Below are 13,819 nucleotides of genomic sequence, written 5' to 3' on the forward strand. Positions count from 1 at the left end.
AGCCGAGCGCCACCAAGGCCGGCCGACCCGGCGAGGTGCCCGGCCAACTCCCCCACGCACCGTCCCCCGGGCCCCGCCAGCCGCTGCCCCGGCCTCCGTCCTCACGTCAGCTCTCGCGCCCACCAATGCCTCCTCCTCCTCGCAGACGTTTTCTGCCCGCTCGATCCCCTTTCTTTCTCCCGGCGCTTTCGCCGCCGTGGAGGGAAGCGGCCGCCGCGCACGCGGAGCTTCGGTATCCCCCGGGCCCGGCCCGGGTGCCAGGCTGCGTGGACGGCGAGGATGGAGGTGGGCGGGGCGCGCTCTGTCGCCGAGCATGCAGCGAGCAGGGGGCAGGAAGAGGCGTCGGCAGCGGAGTCGGAGTCGGCGTGGTGTGCAGCGGCGGCGGCGGGAGAGCGTTCCGCACCCCGGACGGCCACCGCCGTCCTCGTTAGTATAGTGGTGAGTATCCCCGCCTGTCACGCGGGAGACCGGGGTTCGATTCCCCGACGGGGAGGCAGACGCCCTTTTTGGCCTCTGCCGCCACGCACCCGGCGCCCGCTCTCAGACCCAGTGGCCGGCGCAATGCCCTGCCCTGCCCTGCCCCGCCCTGCCCTGCCCTCCGCGCTCCACCTGGGCCCTTGGCGTCATCCTCTGCGGGGCACAGCCCACCCTCCGCCCACCTTCCCTTCCAATCCTCCTGGCCAAGGCGCCTGGTCGCCCGCCAGCCACAGCAGCCTTCTCGGGTCCCGGCAGCGCTTGAGGAGCGGCCCGTCCCCAGCGGATGGGTGTCTTCCGCCCCCCGGCTCAGGGTCGCCGACCGCCGCCCAGCGACTCCGGCTCCCAGGTGCCAGGTGGAGAGCGGCCTGTCGGAGATGTGCACCGTCTCGGTGCCGGCTGTGGCCTAGCCGAGCGTCGCCGAGCGGCCGCGACGTGGCGGAGAATGGAAGGGGCTTGGCGAGCCGGGGGTGTGGAGCAGGCGTGCCCCGGGGGCAGGCCGCAGCCGGGAGCTCAGGGCCGGGGGTGGGGGGCCGCGCGCCCTGGAGCGCCCCGCTGCGGGCGGGAGGCCGGAGGAAGCGAGCGGGAGAGCGCCCCCCAGCGGCGGGGCTGAGGAGGGCGGGGCGGGGGCGTGTGGAGAGCGGCGGGGCTCGGCTGGCGCCGGGCGGCGGCTGGTGGTGCTGTGAGGGCCCGGAGCCGCGGACGGGTGAGCCAGGCGTCGAGAAGGGTCTGCGCCCGGCGGCGGGCGGCGGCGGCGGCAGCACGCTGGTGCGAGTTCCGCGCGGCATCTTGGGCTTGTCTGGGCCGTGCGGCGTTGGTGGTATAGTGGTGAGCATAGCTGCCTTCCAAGCAGTTGACCCGGGTTCGATTCCCGGCCAACGCAGTGGGCTGACTTTTTGCCAGAGGCCCAGCCCAGGGCCGTCTTGCCAGGTATGGCTGACGGAGTCGGCACTTGGCTCGGTGTGTATGTGTGGGAGAAGGAAGGAGGCGCCCAGCGTTTTGGGGGTGCTGCGAGCAAGAGAAAAGGGCGCGGAGTGCCAGGGGAGGCCGGGCCGGGCGACTGGAGGCCGGAGCAAGGTCCACGGCTGGGGCCGAGGGGTGCGGAGGCGCTGAGTGCAGGTGGCGCAGGCAGGACGGGTGTCCCGACGCTCCCTGGTGGTCTAGTGGTTAGGATTCGGCGCTCTCACCGCCGCGGCCCGGGTTCGATTCCCGGTCAGGGAAGCCGTTCTTCTTCCTCTCTGCCCACAAACAACTTGCCGCGCACCTCCCTCCACACCTGCCTTTTAGCCAACGCTTGCAGGCCCAGCACACCGCCTGGCCCGCTGTCGCCACCAATGCCATCCGATCCTTTTCGACCCGCTCGCCCACCACAGGCCTACTTGCTCGTCCGCCCTGGCGCTGGCGCTGGCGCTGGCGCTGGCGCTGGCGCAGGCGCTCGCGTTCTCTGGCATCTGTCAGCCCCAAAGCCCACAGGCCAGGACAGCCTCTGGCCGGCGGTGGCCAGGAGCGGAGCCCGCGTCCTCGCTGCTGCCAGCGCGCGCCCTGGCGCGTGCTTGCATTTGGCTCAGCTACCAGGCCAGACCTGGGCTGGGGGAGCCAAGCTTGTGAAGGCCCAGACCCTGAGCAGGGCGACGGCGGCCGGGAGACAGAAGAACGTGAAAGGGGAATCTGGGAATGCCCGGCCAGCTGGGGGGGTCCGGGTGGGGTCGGAGGGGGGGGATGAGAGTAAGGGGGAGAGAGGAATGTGAGACCGGGGGCCGTCGGGGAAATGGACATGCCCAACGGCTGAGGGGCGGTGGCAGCAGGTAGCCTTCCCCGACTCTCTAACACGACGGTATTAGCAAGGCGCCAACAGATCTCAGCGTGGACACAAATTGACCGAGAACACCCCTACTCCCGCCCCCCGGATTGTACGACCCATGCATTTTATCCCACTCCTGCCTTATCGCATATCTATCCCGGTGTCCATCCCCTCTTCCACCCCGAGCGTCCCTCTTGTTAACTCATCGATGATGCCGCGCCTGGTAGATGGCAGACGGCAGTCATCCGCGTCTTGCAAGGCCTGCGGACAGAGAGGGTCTAATATTTGCTTCAAGACTCTTTTTCTTAGAAATCAAGTTTGCACGCAAGGAAACGCACAAGCCTCACGCCAGACAGTCGTTCCTTGGGTATCTTCGTGGTTCTCTTCCCACTCACCTCCCCTTCCCGCTCTCTCTGTCTTTAATTGTGGTGAAAGTATACGTAAGACAGAATATATCATTTTCACCATTTCTGAGTGCAGAATTCAGTGGCTTTAAGGACGTTCGCCGTCTTTTCTAACCGCCACGAATATCCATTTCCACTTTTTTTTTTTTTTTTTTTTTTAGTCATTCCCAAACCAACCCTGTTCCCACATAATGAGGGCCTCCTGTTTCCCCTTCCCGGCTACCCCGGGAAACGTCTATTCTCCTTTGTTGGTCTGGGAAGTTACCTGTTATACAGACGCGACGAAAGTAAAATCATACAACGTTTGTTGTTTTGGGTCTGGTTTACTTGACTCGGCGAATGTCTTCAAGGTTCATGCCTGTTGTGGCATGAGCATAACTTCATCCCTTGGGGTGGCCGTTCACGGGATTTGAAGAAAGAGATGGCTTTTGAAAAGGGCGATGGGGTGGATTCTGACTCCCGGCGACCCCATGTGTCTGAGAGTAGAACTGCACTCCGCGGGCTTTTCAGCGGCTTGGAATGTCAGGGCAGTAGAAGGCCAGGCATGGAAAGGCATAGCCTTGTGAGCAGGAACCCATGTGATCATAGAGAAGCTTACTGTCACCCCAGGCACTTCCTTCCTGCCCCTGTTTTGTGAGTTGTGGATAGATGACCGCAGTGGAGGAAGCTGGCTGGTTGTTCGGGTGGCACGACACAAAGGACAGGGAAAGGTGAGGGAAACCCAAAAGAGGGGACAGACGTGTCCTGAGTGCTGGCAGGTGGGAGAAGGAGTCCAGATGTCAGAGTGTCCAAGCCGCCCTAGGGCAGGAGGGGGCGCAGCGAGTGCGGCCGCCCAGTCAGGTGCCGGCGCTGCAGAGGCTTGGGGGCTTCGGAGCATTATGCCAGGCCAGTGTGGAGATGAGGGTGGGGACATGGGAGGGGCGGGGGCGACCCTGGGGATGCCGGGGGTGGCCAGCCCGGTGGATGTGCGTCATCAGGGCAAGGCAAGGCGTTCGTGTGATAGAGGTCTGTGGTGGCGGGTCAGGCGGAGGCTGGAAGGACCACTAGATGGCTAGCTGGGTGGCGGGGGTGGGGGGGAATGTTGGGAGGGTGGGCTTAGGTCCCACCCAGATCCAAGGGCACGTCATGAGACTGGACCCGGCCAGACAAGGTTGCCCGCGGTGCTGTGCCTGAAGTCAGTCAACCTAAAGAGTGGGAGGTTGATTGGGGGCAAGGGTGCTGTCGAGAGAGAGCCAGCGTGAGACAGGGGCCGGGAGACAGAGAGGGAGACAGAGATAGAGACAGAGACGGACGGGCAGAAGAGGGAGCGAGAAACAGACAGACACACAGAGAGACACGCAGAGAGAGATTAGAAGAGAAGGGAAGAGAGAAAAACGTCTGGAAAAGGCCGTGAGGTCTTAGGGCGCGCGACTGGCCCAGAGGCTTAAACGTCCCTTTGTCAGGACACGGGAGTGCGTTAGGTGCGCGTTTGGGGCACCGTGGGGTGCGGTGGGGTGGGACGGGGGACTCAGTGGAGATTGAAAGAGGCCCGAGCAACAGATGCCTCCAGTGACCTTTGGCCAAAAGTTTGGATCGTGGTAAGGGGGAGGCGGGCAAGGAAGGGGCGTGTTTACCACTGTGTTGTGGAGGAGTGGGCTAAAGTGACTGTACTGACATGACTTTCATTTTCTCGTGCGCGATGATGACCAGGACACGGTAGGGGAGCGTAATGCGTTGCTTTTCCGAGTATGGATCCGGCCGTGCGACTTCCTTGGTAATGGTCCAGCAAGGATGGTGTCATTTTGGGAGCGTGGCCAGGAAGGGTGGTGAGATGGGAAGAGGCATGGAGTCCCCGCAGCCAAAGCCCGCGTGTTGCACGGTGGTCCTCCGTGAAGTGAAACGTGTGGCTAAGGTTTCGTCAGGGTGATGAAGAGAAAAGGGTGGCTGCCCGGGAGAAGTGTTGGGGCAGAGCCCACTGGCGGTCGGCGCCGGAGCGCGGTGTGCTTTCGGCCCCAGGGTGTGGGAGAGGCGCAGGGCGCTGGCACACTGGTGGGCTGGCTGCAGGTGGGAGCGGAGCCCCAGGGCTCTGGGAGAGTTGCCCCGAGTGTAGTAGGAGAGCCAGAGCGGAGCAGAGCAGAGCAAGCAGAGCAAGCACTGAGCAGGCGGCGGTGTGAATTGGGGCAGAGCGACCAAAAGGGGACAGGGGACTGCATGGGCCGGGAATCGAACCCGGGCCTCCCGCGTGGCAGGCGAGAATTCTACCACTGAACCACCCATGCGCTGCCGGCGTCCGGGCGGCTGGCTCCAGCCTGTGCCCCTGCCCTGTCTTCGCTGGCCCGCCGCTGGGCTCAGGACGCTGCTCACTACCTGGCCGGAGCGTCTGTCTCTCTGCTCCCCTAGAGCTAGGCAGGCGGCGGCGGCCAGCCTGGGGCCGGCGGCCTGGTGCGGGTGGGCGGGACGGGCGGGCAAGGGAAGGGGTCTGGGCGACCGACGTGGAAGAGAGGCAGGTGCCAGGCGTGTCGAGGGTCCTGGACGGAGGCGGAGGGAGAGAGGTAGTCCCTGCCCATCCCGTGGCTGGGAGGAAGCCTAGAGCCCGAAGGAGCCTGGTCGGCCAGCGCCAATCCCAGCCAGGCCAGGTGGCCTGTGGCGCGCAGAGGTGCTCACAGCTGTCCCGGCGGCGACCCCCGGCATGCACCCCCAGGACCCCCTTGGGCGGCCAGTTTTCTGGCCCGTGCTTGGGGGTGTGGGCACAGGAGGTCCGGGAGCAAGGGAGCGGGACGCCTGCATCCTCCTGTGGCGGCTGCCTGCCAGCGGCGGGACGTCGGACAAAGTGGCCACAGCGGTCTGAGCCTGCCTTCCGCCCTCCGTCCTCCGGCCAGCCGCACTCCTTAGGATGCTGTGCTGGAGGGGGTGGGTTGTGGAGCGGGAGCCGGCCCACCCATCGAAAGAGCTCTTCGGCAGCAGAGAGGTCGTTGGCGCGGTGGGTCTGCTCCCAGGCAGCGGCTACCCGCGTGGAACTGGGATGTGGCGCGCCCGAGGTGGACCGGGCCCTGTGCCCGGCTCTGGCTTCTCCTCGCCAGCCGGTGGTGGGGCTGAAAATGCAGCGGCATGGCCGGTGTGGGGAGGCAAGGTCCCCAAACTCAACAAGCGCGGAGACCACGGGATGAAGAGAGGGCGCAGCGGGTGTTAGTGGGAAGGGGATTCGGGGCGGGAGAGAGGAATGGGCAGGAGGCTGGTGTGGAAAGGGCGGGATGATGGCCAAGGTCTTGGGTGGTGTGGTGCTGCTTGCAGCAGCGCAGGGCAAAAGCGAGTTGCTGCTGTTCAGCGGGCAGAAAGTGGAGGACCACCGGGGAGGGCTTTCCACACGGGCCAGATGGAGCCCACAGACACACGCAGGCAAACGGGGCTAAAGACCAGGGGCGGATTAACCAGGAAGGCCGGTGAGCAGCGGCTTGCGTTGAGCCAGGGTCGCGCGCACGGGCGGGCTCCACTGTATTGGCTCCCTACTCTGTGGTGAGCGGTTTCAAGTGGGCTTCACCACATCCTTGCTGCGGTGGGAGAGCGGTGAGATCGTGAGCTGCAGATTGGTGGGAAGCCTAACAATTGGACCCGTGCCTACCTTGCTTGTTGGGTAATCGGGGCCTGACAAAGACAGAGAGAGAGGGAGAGGGAGAGGGAGAGGTGAAAGACAGAGGGAAGAGGGAAAGGGCGAGGGCAGAGAGAGGACAGGGGTAAGAGAGAGGAGGTAGCTGCGATGGGAAGTCGAGAAACCGCGCGGATGCGGGGGCAGGCAGGTAGGAGGGGTGCGTTTCATGGTGGGCAGTTGGGCTGGGGCTGGCCGGAAAGGCAGTTACCAGAGGGGTTCAAGGCGCTGGAGCATCCTAGCTGTCAGGGATGTGCCTGACAAGTTAGGGTGTCGGAGCGGGGTGGGGCCACGGGCTGGAGGCTGGAGAGGCAGAAGGATTGCACGGCCCGAGCGTGGACAGTCGCCCAGTAAAGGGCAGAGACGCGTGTGGTGAAGGCTGGGGACAGTAGGTGGCTGTTGCCAAAAGGTTGTCTTGTCAGGAGTGGGATTCGAACCCACGCCTCCAGGGGAGACTGCGACCTGAACGCAGCGCCTTAGACCGCTCGGCCATCCTGACGGCGGCTGTGGGCGCGTCGCCGCTGGCCCGGCTGCGACGCCGCGCCAACGCCGGTGCCCTGGGCCGGTCGGCGCGCCTCCTGGACGGCCTTGCGGCTGCGCGACCGACGGACGGACGGACGGACGGACGGACGGACGGCGCGCGCGAAGGCTCGGAGCCGAGCGCCACCAAGGCCGGCCGACCCGGCGAGGTGCCCGGCCAACTCCCCCACGCACCGTCCCCCGGGCCCCGCCAGCCGCTGCCCCGGCCTCCGTCCTCACGTCAGCTCTCGCGCCCACCAATGCCTCCTCCTCCTCGCAGACGTTTTCTGCCCGCTCGATCCCCTTTCTTTCTCCCGGCGCTTTCGCCGCCGTTGAGGGAAGCGGCCGCCGCGCACGCGGAGCTTCGGTATCCCCCGGGCCCGGCCCGGGTGCCAGGCTGCGTGGACGGCGAGGATGGAGGTGGGCGGGGCGCGCTCTGTCGCCGAGCATGCAGCGAGCAGGGGGCAGGAAGAGGCGTCGGCGTCGGAGTCGGAGTCGGCGTGGTGTGCAGCGGCGGCGGCGGGAGAGCGTTCCGCACCCCGGACGGCCACCGCCGTCCTCGTTAGTATAGTGGTGAGTATCCCCGCCTGTCACGCGGGAGACCGGGGTTCGATTCCCCGACGGGGAGGCAGACGCCCTTTTTGGCCTCTGCCGCCACGCACCCGGCGCCCGCTCTCAGACCCAGTGGCCGGCGCAATGCCCTGCCCTGCCCTGCCCCGCCCTGCCCTGCCCTCCGCGCTCCACCTGGGCCCTTGGCGTCATCCTCTGCGGGGCACAGCCCACCCTCCGCCCACCTTCCCTTCCAATCCTCCTGGCCAAGGCGCCTGGTCGCCCGCCAGCCACAGCAGCCTTCTCGGGTCCCGGCAGCGCTTGAGGAGCGGCCCGTCCCCAGCGGATGGGTGTCTTTCGCCTCCCGGCTCAGGGTCGCCGACCGCCGCCCAGCGACTCCGGCTCCCAGGTGCCAGGTGGAGAGCGGCCTGTCGGAGATGTGCACCGTCTCGGTGCCGGCTGTGGCCTAGCCGAGCGTCGCCGAGCGGCCGCGACGTGGCGGAGAATGGAAGGGGCTTGGCGAGCCGGGGGTGTGGAGCAGGCGTGCCCCGGGGGCAGGCCGCAGCCGGGAGCTCAGGGCCGGGGGTGGGGGGCCGCGCGCCCTGGAGCGCCCCGCTGCGGGCGGGAGGCCGGAGGAAGCGAGCGGGAGAGCGCCCCCCAGCGGCGGGGCTGAGGAGGGCGGGGCGGGGGCGTGTGGAGAGCGGCGGGGCTCGGCTGGCGCCGGGCGGCGGCTGGTGGTGCTGTGAGGGCCCGGAGCCGCGGACGGGTGAGCCAGGCGTCGAGAAGGGTCTGCGGGGCCGCGGCGGCCGGCGCGGCAGCACGCTGGTGCGAGTTCCGCGCGGCATCTTGGCTTGTCTGGGCCGTGCGCGGTGGTGGTATAGTGGTGAGCATAGCTGCCTTCCAGCGTTGACCCGGGTTCGATTCCCGGCCAACGCAGTGGGCTGACTTTTTGCCAGAGCGCCCCCAGCCGGCGTTTGCCAGGTATGCTGACGAGTCGGCACTTGGCTCGGTGTGTATGTGTGGGAGAAGGAAGGAGGCGCCCAGCGTTTTGGGGGTGCTGCGAGCAAGAGAAAAGGGCGCGGAGTGCCAGGGGAGGCCGGGCCGGGCGACTGGAGGCCGGAGCAAGGTCCACGGCTGGGGCCGAGGGGTGCGGAGGCGCTGAGTGCAGGTGGCGCAGGCAGGACGGGTGTCCCGACGCTCCCTGGTGGTCTAGTGGTTAGGATTCGGCGCTCTCACCGCCGCGGCCCGGGTTCGATTCCCGGTCAGGGAAGCCGTTCTTCTTCCTCTCTGCCCACAAACAACTTGCCGCGCACCTCCCTCCACACCTGCCTTTTAGCCAACGCTTGCAGGCCCAGCACACCGCCTGGCCCGCTGCCGCCACCAATGCCATCCGATCCTTTTCGACCCGCTCGCCCACCACAGGCCTACTTGCTCGTCCGCCCTGGCGCTGGCGCTGGCGCTGGCGCTGGCGCTGGCGCAGGCGCTCGCGTTCTCTGGCATCTGTCAGCCCCAAAGCCCACAGGCCAGGACAGCCTCTGGCCGGCGGTGGCCAGGAGCGGAGCCCGCGTCCTCGCTGCTGCCAGCGCGCGCCCTGGCGCGTGCTTGCATTTGGCTCAGCTACCAGGCCAGACCTGGGCTGGGGGAGCCAAGCTTGTGAAGGCCCAGACCCTGAGCAGGGCGACGGCGGCCGGGAGACAGAAGAACGTGAAAGGGGAATCTGGGAATGCCCGGCCAGCTGGGGGGGTCCGGGTGGGGTCGGAGGGGGGGGGATGAGAGTAAGGGGGAGAGAGGAATGTGAGACCGGGGGCCGTCGGGGAAATGGACATGCCCAACGGCTGAGGGGCGGTGGCAGCAGGTAGCCTTCCCCGACTCTCTAACACGACGGTATTAGCAAGGCGCCAACAGATCTCAGCGTGGACACAAATTGACCGAGAACACCCCTACTCCCGCCCCCCGGATTGTACGACCCATGCATTTTATCCCACTCCTGCCTTATCGCATATCTATCCCGGTGTCCATCCCCTCTTCCACCCCGAGCGTCCCTCTTGTTAACTCATCGATGATGCCGCGCCTGGTAGATGGCAGACGGCAGTCATCCGCGTCTTGCAAGGCCTGCGGACAGAGAGGGTCTAATATTTGCTTCAAGACTCTTTTTCTTAGAAATCAAGTTTGCACGCAAGGAAACGCACAAGCCTCACGCCAGACAGTCGTTCCTTGGGTATCTTCGTGGTTCTCTTCCCACTCACCTCCCCTTCCCGCTCTCTCTGTCTTTAATTGTGGTGAAAGTATACGTAAGACAGAATATATCATTTTCACCATTTCTGAGTGCAGAATTCAGTGGCTTTAAGGACGTTCGCCGTCTTTTCTAACCGCCACGAATATCCATTTCCACTTTTTTTTTTTTTTTTTTTAGTCATTCCCAAACCAACCCTGTTCCCACATAATGAGGGCCTCCTGTTTCCCCTTCCCGGCTACCCCGGGAAACGTCTATTCTCCTTTGTTGGTCTGGGAAGTTACCTGTTATACAGACGCGACGAAAGTAAAATCATACAACGTTTGTTGTTTTGGGTCTGGTTTACTTGACTCGGCGAATGTCTTCAAGGTTCATGCCTGTTGTGGCATGAGCATAACTTCATCCCTTGGGGTGGCCGTTCACGGGATTTGAAGAAAGAGATGGCTTTTGAAAAGGGCGATGGGGTGGATTCTGACTCCCGGCGACCCCATGTGTCTGAGAGTAGAACTGCACTCCGCGGGCTTTTCAGCGGCTTGGAATGTCAGGGCAGTAGAAGGCCAGGCATGGAAAGGCATAGCCTTGTGAGCAGGAACCCATGTGATCATAGAGAAGCTTACTGTCACCCCAGGCACTTCCTTCCTGCCCCTGTTTTGTGAGTTGTGGATAGATGACCGCAGTGGAGGAAGCTGGCTGGTTGTTCGGGTGGCACGACACAAAGGACAGGGAAAGGTGAGGGAAACCCAAAAGAGGGGACAGACGTGTCCTGAGTGCTGGCAGGTGGGAGAAGGAGTCCAGATGTCAGAGTGTCCAAGCCGCCCTAGGGCAGGAGGGGGCGCAGCGAGTGCGGCCGCCCAGTCAGGTGCCGGCGCTGCAGAGGCTTGGGGGCTTCGGAGCATTATGCCAGGCCAGTGTGGAGATGAGGGTGGGGACATGGGAGGGGCGGGGGCGACCCTGGGGATGCCGGGGGTGGCCAGCCCGGTGGATGTGCGTCATCAGGGCAAGGCAAGGCGTTCGTGTGATAGAGGTCTGTGGTGGCGGGTCAGGCGGAGGCTGGAAGGACCACTAGATGGCTAGCTGGGTGGCGGGGGTGGGGGGGGAGTGTTGGGAGGGTGGGCTTAGGTCCCACCCAGATCCAAGGGCACGTCATGAGACTGGACCCGGCCAGACAAGGTTGCCCGCGGTGCTGTGCCTGAAGTCAGTCAACCTAAAGAGTGGGAGGTTGATTGGGGGCAAGGGTGCTGTCGAGAGAGAGCCAGCGTGAGACAGGGACCGGGAGACAGAGAGGGAGACAGAGATAGAGACAGAGACGGACGGGCAGAAGAGGGAGCGAGAAACAGACAGACACACAGAGAGACACGCAGAGAGAGATTAGAAGAGAAGGGAAGAGAGAAAAACGTCTGGAAAAGGCCGTGAGGTCTTAGGGCGCGCGACTGGCCCAGAGGCTTAAACGTCCCTTTGTCAGGACACGGGAGTGCGTTAGGTGCGCGTTTGGGGCACCGTGGGGTGCGGTGGGGTGGGACGGGGGACTCAGTGGAGATTGAAAGAGGCCCGAGCAACAGATGCCTCCAGTGACCTTTGGCCAAAAGTTTGGATCGTGGTAAGGGGGAGGCGGGCAAGGAAGGGGCGTGTTTACCACTGTGTTGTGGAGGAGTGGGCTAAAGTGACTGTACTGACATGACTTTCATTTTCTCGTGCGCGATGATGACCAGGACACGGTAGGGGAGCGTAATGCGTTGCTTTTCCGAGTATGGATCCGGCCGTGCGACTTCCTTGGTAATGGTCCAGCAAGGATGGTGTCATTTTGGGAGCGTGGCCAGGAAGGGTGGTGAGATGGGAAGAGGCATGGAGTCCCCGCAGCCAAAGCCCGCGTGTTGCACGGTGGTCCTCCGTGAAGTGAAACGTGTGGCTAAGGTTTCGTCAGGGTGATGAAGAGAAAAGGGTGGCTGCCCGGGAGAAGTGTTGGGGCAGAGCCCACTGGCGGTCGGCGCCGGAGCGCGGTGTGCTTTCGGCCCCAGGGTGTGGGAGAGGCGCAGGGCGCTGGCACACTGGTGGGCTGGCTGCAGGTGGGAGCGGAGCCCCAGGGCTCTGGGAGAGTTGCCCCGAGTGTAGTAGGAGAGCCAGAGCGGAGCAGAGCAAGCAGAGCAAGCACTGAGCAGGCGGCGGTGTGAATTGGGGCAGAGCGACCAAAAGGGGACAGGGGACTGCATGGGCCGGGAATCGAACCCGGGCCTCCCGCGTGGCAGGCGAGAATTCTACCACTGAACCACCCATGCGCTGCCGGCGTCCGGGCGGCTGGCTCCAGCCTGTGCCCCTGCCCTGTCTTCGCTGGCCCGCCGCTGGGCTCAGGACGCTGCTCACTACCTGGCCGGAGCGTCTGTCTCTCTGCTCCCCTAGAGCTAGGCAGGCGGCGGCGGCCAGCCTGGGGCCGGCGGCCTGGTGCGGGTGGGCGGGACGGGCGGGCAAGGGAAGGGGTCTGGGCGACCGACGTGGAAGAGAGGCAGGTGCCAGGCGTGTCGAGGGTCCTGGACGGAGGCGGAGGGAGAGAGGTAGTCCCTGCCCATCCCGTGGCTGGGAGGAAGCCTAGAGCCCGAAGGAGCCTGGTCGGCCAGCGCCAATCCCAGCCAGGCCAGGTGGCCTGTGGCGCGCAGAGGTGCTCACAGCTGTCCCGGCGGCGACCCCCGGCATGCACCCCCAGGACCCCCTTGGGCGGCCAGTTTTCTGGCCCGTGCTTGGGGGTGTGGGCACAGGAGGTCCGGGAGCAAGGGAGCGGGACGCCTGCATCCTCCTGTGGCGGCTGCCTGCCAGCGGCGGGACGTCGGACAAAGTGGCCACAGCGGTCTGAGCCTGCCTTCCGCCCTCCGTCCTCCGGCCAGCCGCACTCCTTAGGATGCTGTGCTGGAGGGGGTGGGTTGTGGAGCGGGAGCCGGCCCACCCATCGAAAGAGCTCTTCGGCAGCAGAGAGGTCGTTGGCGCGGTGGGTCTGCTCCCAGGCAGCGGCTACCCGCGTGGAACTGGGATGTGGCGCGCCCGAGGTGGACCGGGCCCTGTGCCCGGCTCTGGCTTCTCCTCGCCAGCCGGTGGTGGGGCTGAAAATGCAGCGGCATGGCCGGTGTGGGGAGGCAAGGTCCCCAAACTCAACAAGCGCGGAGACCACGGGCTGAAGAGAGGGCGCAGCGGGTGTTAGTGGGAAGGGGATTCGGGGCGGGAGAGAGGAATGGGCAGGAGGCTGGTGTGGAAAGGGCGGGATGATGGCCAAGGTCTTGGGTGGTGTGGTGCTGCTTGCAGCAGCGCAGGGCAAAAGCGAGTTGCTGCTGTTCAGCGGGCAGAAAGTGGAGGACCACCGGGGAGGGCTTTCCACACGGGCCAGATGGAGCCCACAGACACACGCAGGCAAACGGGGCTAAAGACCAGGGGCGGATTAACCAGGAAGGCCGGTGAGCAGCGGCTTGCGTTGAGCCAGGGTCGCGCGCACGGGCGGGCTCCACTGTATTGGCTCCCTACTCTGTGGTGAGCGGTTTCAAGTGGGCTTCACCACATCCTTGCTGCGGTGGGAGAGCGGTGAGATCGTGAGCTGCAGATTGGTGGGAAGCCTAACAATTGGACCCGTGCCTACCTTGCTTGTTGGGTAATCGGGGCCTGACAAAGACAGAGAGAGAGGGAGAGGGAGAGGGAGAGGTGAAAGACAGAGGGAAGAGGGAAAGGGCGAGGGCAGAGAGAGGACAGGGGTAAGAGAGAGGAGGTAGCTGCGATGGGAAGTCGAGAAACCGCGCGGATGCGGGGGCAGGCAGGTAGGAGGGGTGCGTTTCATGGTGGGCAGTTGGGCTGGGGCTGGCCGGAAAGGCAGTTACCAGAGGGGTTCAAGGCGCTGGAGCATCCTAGCTGTCAGGGATGTGCCTGACAAGTTAGGGTGTCGGAGCGGGGTGGGGCCACGGGCTGGAGGCTGGAGAGGCAGAAGGATTGCACGGCCCGAGCGTGGACAGTCGCCCAGTAAAGGGCAGAGACGCGTGTGGTGAAGGCTGGGGACAGTAGGTGGCTGTTGCCAAAAGGTTGTCTTGTCAGGAGTGGGATTCGAACCCACGCCTCCAGGGGAGACTGCGACCTGAACGCAGCGCCTTAGACCGCTCGGCCATCCTGACGGCGGCTGTGGGCGCGTCGCCGCTGGCCCGGCTGCGACGCCGCGCCAACGCCGGTGCCCTGGGCCGGTCGGCGCGCCTCCT

At 65.1% G+C, this 13,819-nt stretch overlaps 9 non-coding genes across 9 annotated transcripts; 5 read left to right on the forward strand and 4 right to left on the reverse strand.

Moving 5' to 3' along the window:
* Positions 1 to 421: 421 nt before the first annotated feature.
* On the forward strand, positions 422 to 493 carry TRNAD-GUC (transfer RNA aspartic acid (anticodon GUC)). Its single transcript has one exon. It is a non-coding gene; the product is annotated as a tRNA-Asp (tRNA).
* A 792-nt stretch (positions 494 to 1,285) lies between these two features.
* Positions 1,286 to 1,357, forward strand: TRNAG-UCC (transfer RNA glycine (anticodon UCC)). Its single transcript has one exon. It is a non-coding gene; the product is annotated as a tRNA-Gly (tRNA).
* A 266-nt stretch (positions 1,358 to 1,623) lies between these two features.
* TRNAE-CUC (transfer RNA glutamic acid (anticodon CUC)) lies at positions 1,624 to 1,695 on the forward strand. Its single transcript has one exon. It is a non-coding gene; the product is annotated as a tRNA-Glu (tRNA).
* Positions 1,696 to 4,866: 3,171 nt separating this feature from the next.
* On the reverse strand, positions 4,867 to 4,937 carry TRNAG-GCC (transfer RNA glycine (anticodon GCC)). The gene has a single exon. It is a non-coding gene; the product is annotated as a tRNA-Gly (tRNA).
* A 1,780-nt stretch (positions 4,938 to 6,717) lies between these two features.
* TRNAL-CAG (transfer RNA leucine (anticodon CAG)) lies at positions 6,718 to 6,800 on the reverse strand. Its single transcript has one exon. It is a non-coding gene; the product is annotated as a tRNA-Leu (tRNA).
* Positions 6,801 to 7,376: 576 nt separating this feature from the next.
* On the forward strand, positions 7,377 to 7,448 carry TRNAD-GUC (transfer RNA aspartic acid (anticodon GUC)). Its single transcript has one exon. It is a non-coding gene; the product is annotated as a tRNA-Asp (tRNA).
* A 1,119-nt stretch (positions 7,449 to 8,567) lies between these two features.
* Positions 8,568 to 8,639, forward strand: TRNAE-CUC (transfer RNA glutamic acid (anticodon CUC)). The gene has a single exon. It is a non-coding gene; the product is annotated as a tRNA-Glu (tRNA).
* Positions 8,640 to 11,804: 3,165 nt separating this feature from the next.
* Positions 11,805 to 11,875, reverse strand: TRNAG-GCC (transfer RNA glycine (anticodon GCC)). The gene has a single exon. It is a non-coding gene; the product is annotated as a tRNA-Gly (tRNA).
* Positions 11,876 to 13,655: 1,780 nt separating this feature from the next.
* Positions 13,656 to 13,738, reverse strand: TRNAL-CAG (transfer RNA leucine (anticodon CAG)). Its single transcript has one exon. It is a non-coding gene; the product is annotated as a tRNA-Leu (tRNA).
* Between the last annotated feature and the right edge of the window lie 81 nt (positions 13,739 to 13,819).

This window comes from Loxodonta africana, chromosome 3, assembly GCF_030014295.1.
Source record: "Loxodonta africana isolate mLoxAfr1 chromosome 3, mLoxAfr1.hap2, whole genome shotgun sequence".
NCBI lineage: Eukaryota > Metazoa > Chordata > Mammalia > Proboscidea > Elephantidae > Loxodonta > Loxodonta africana.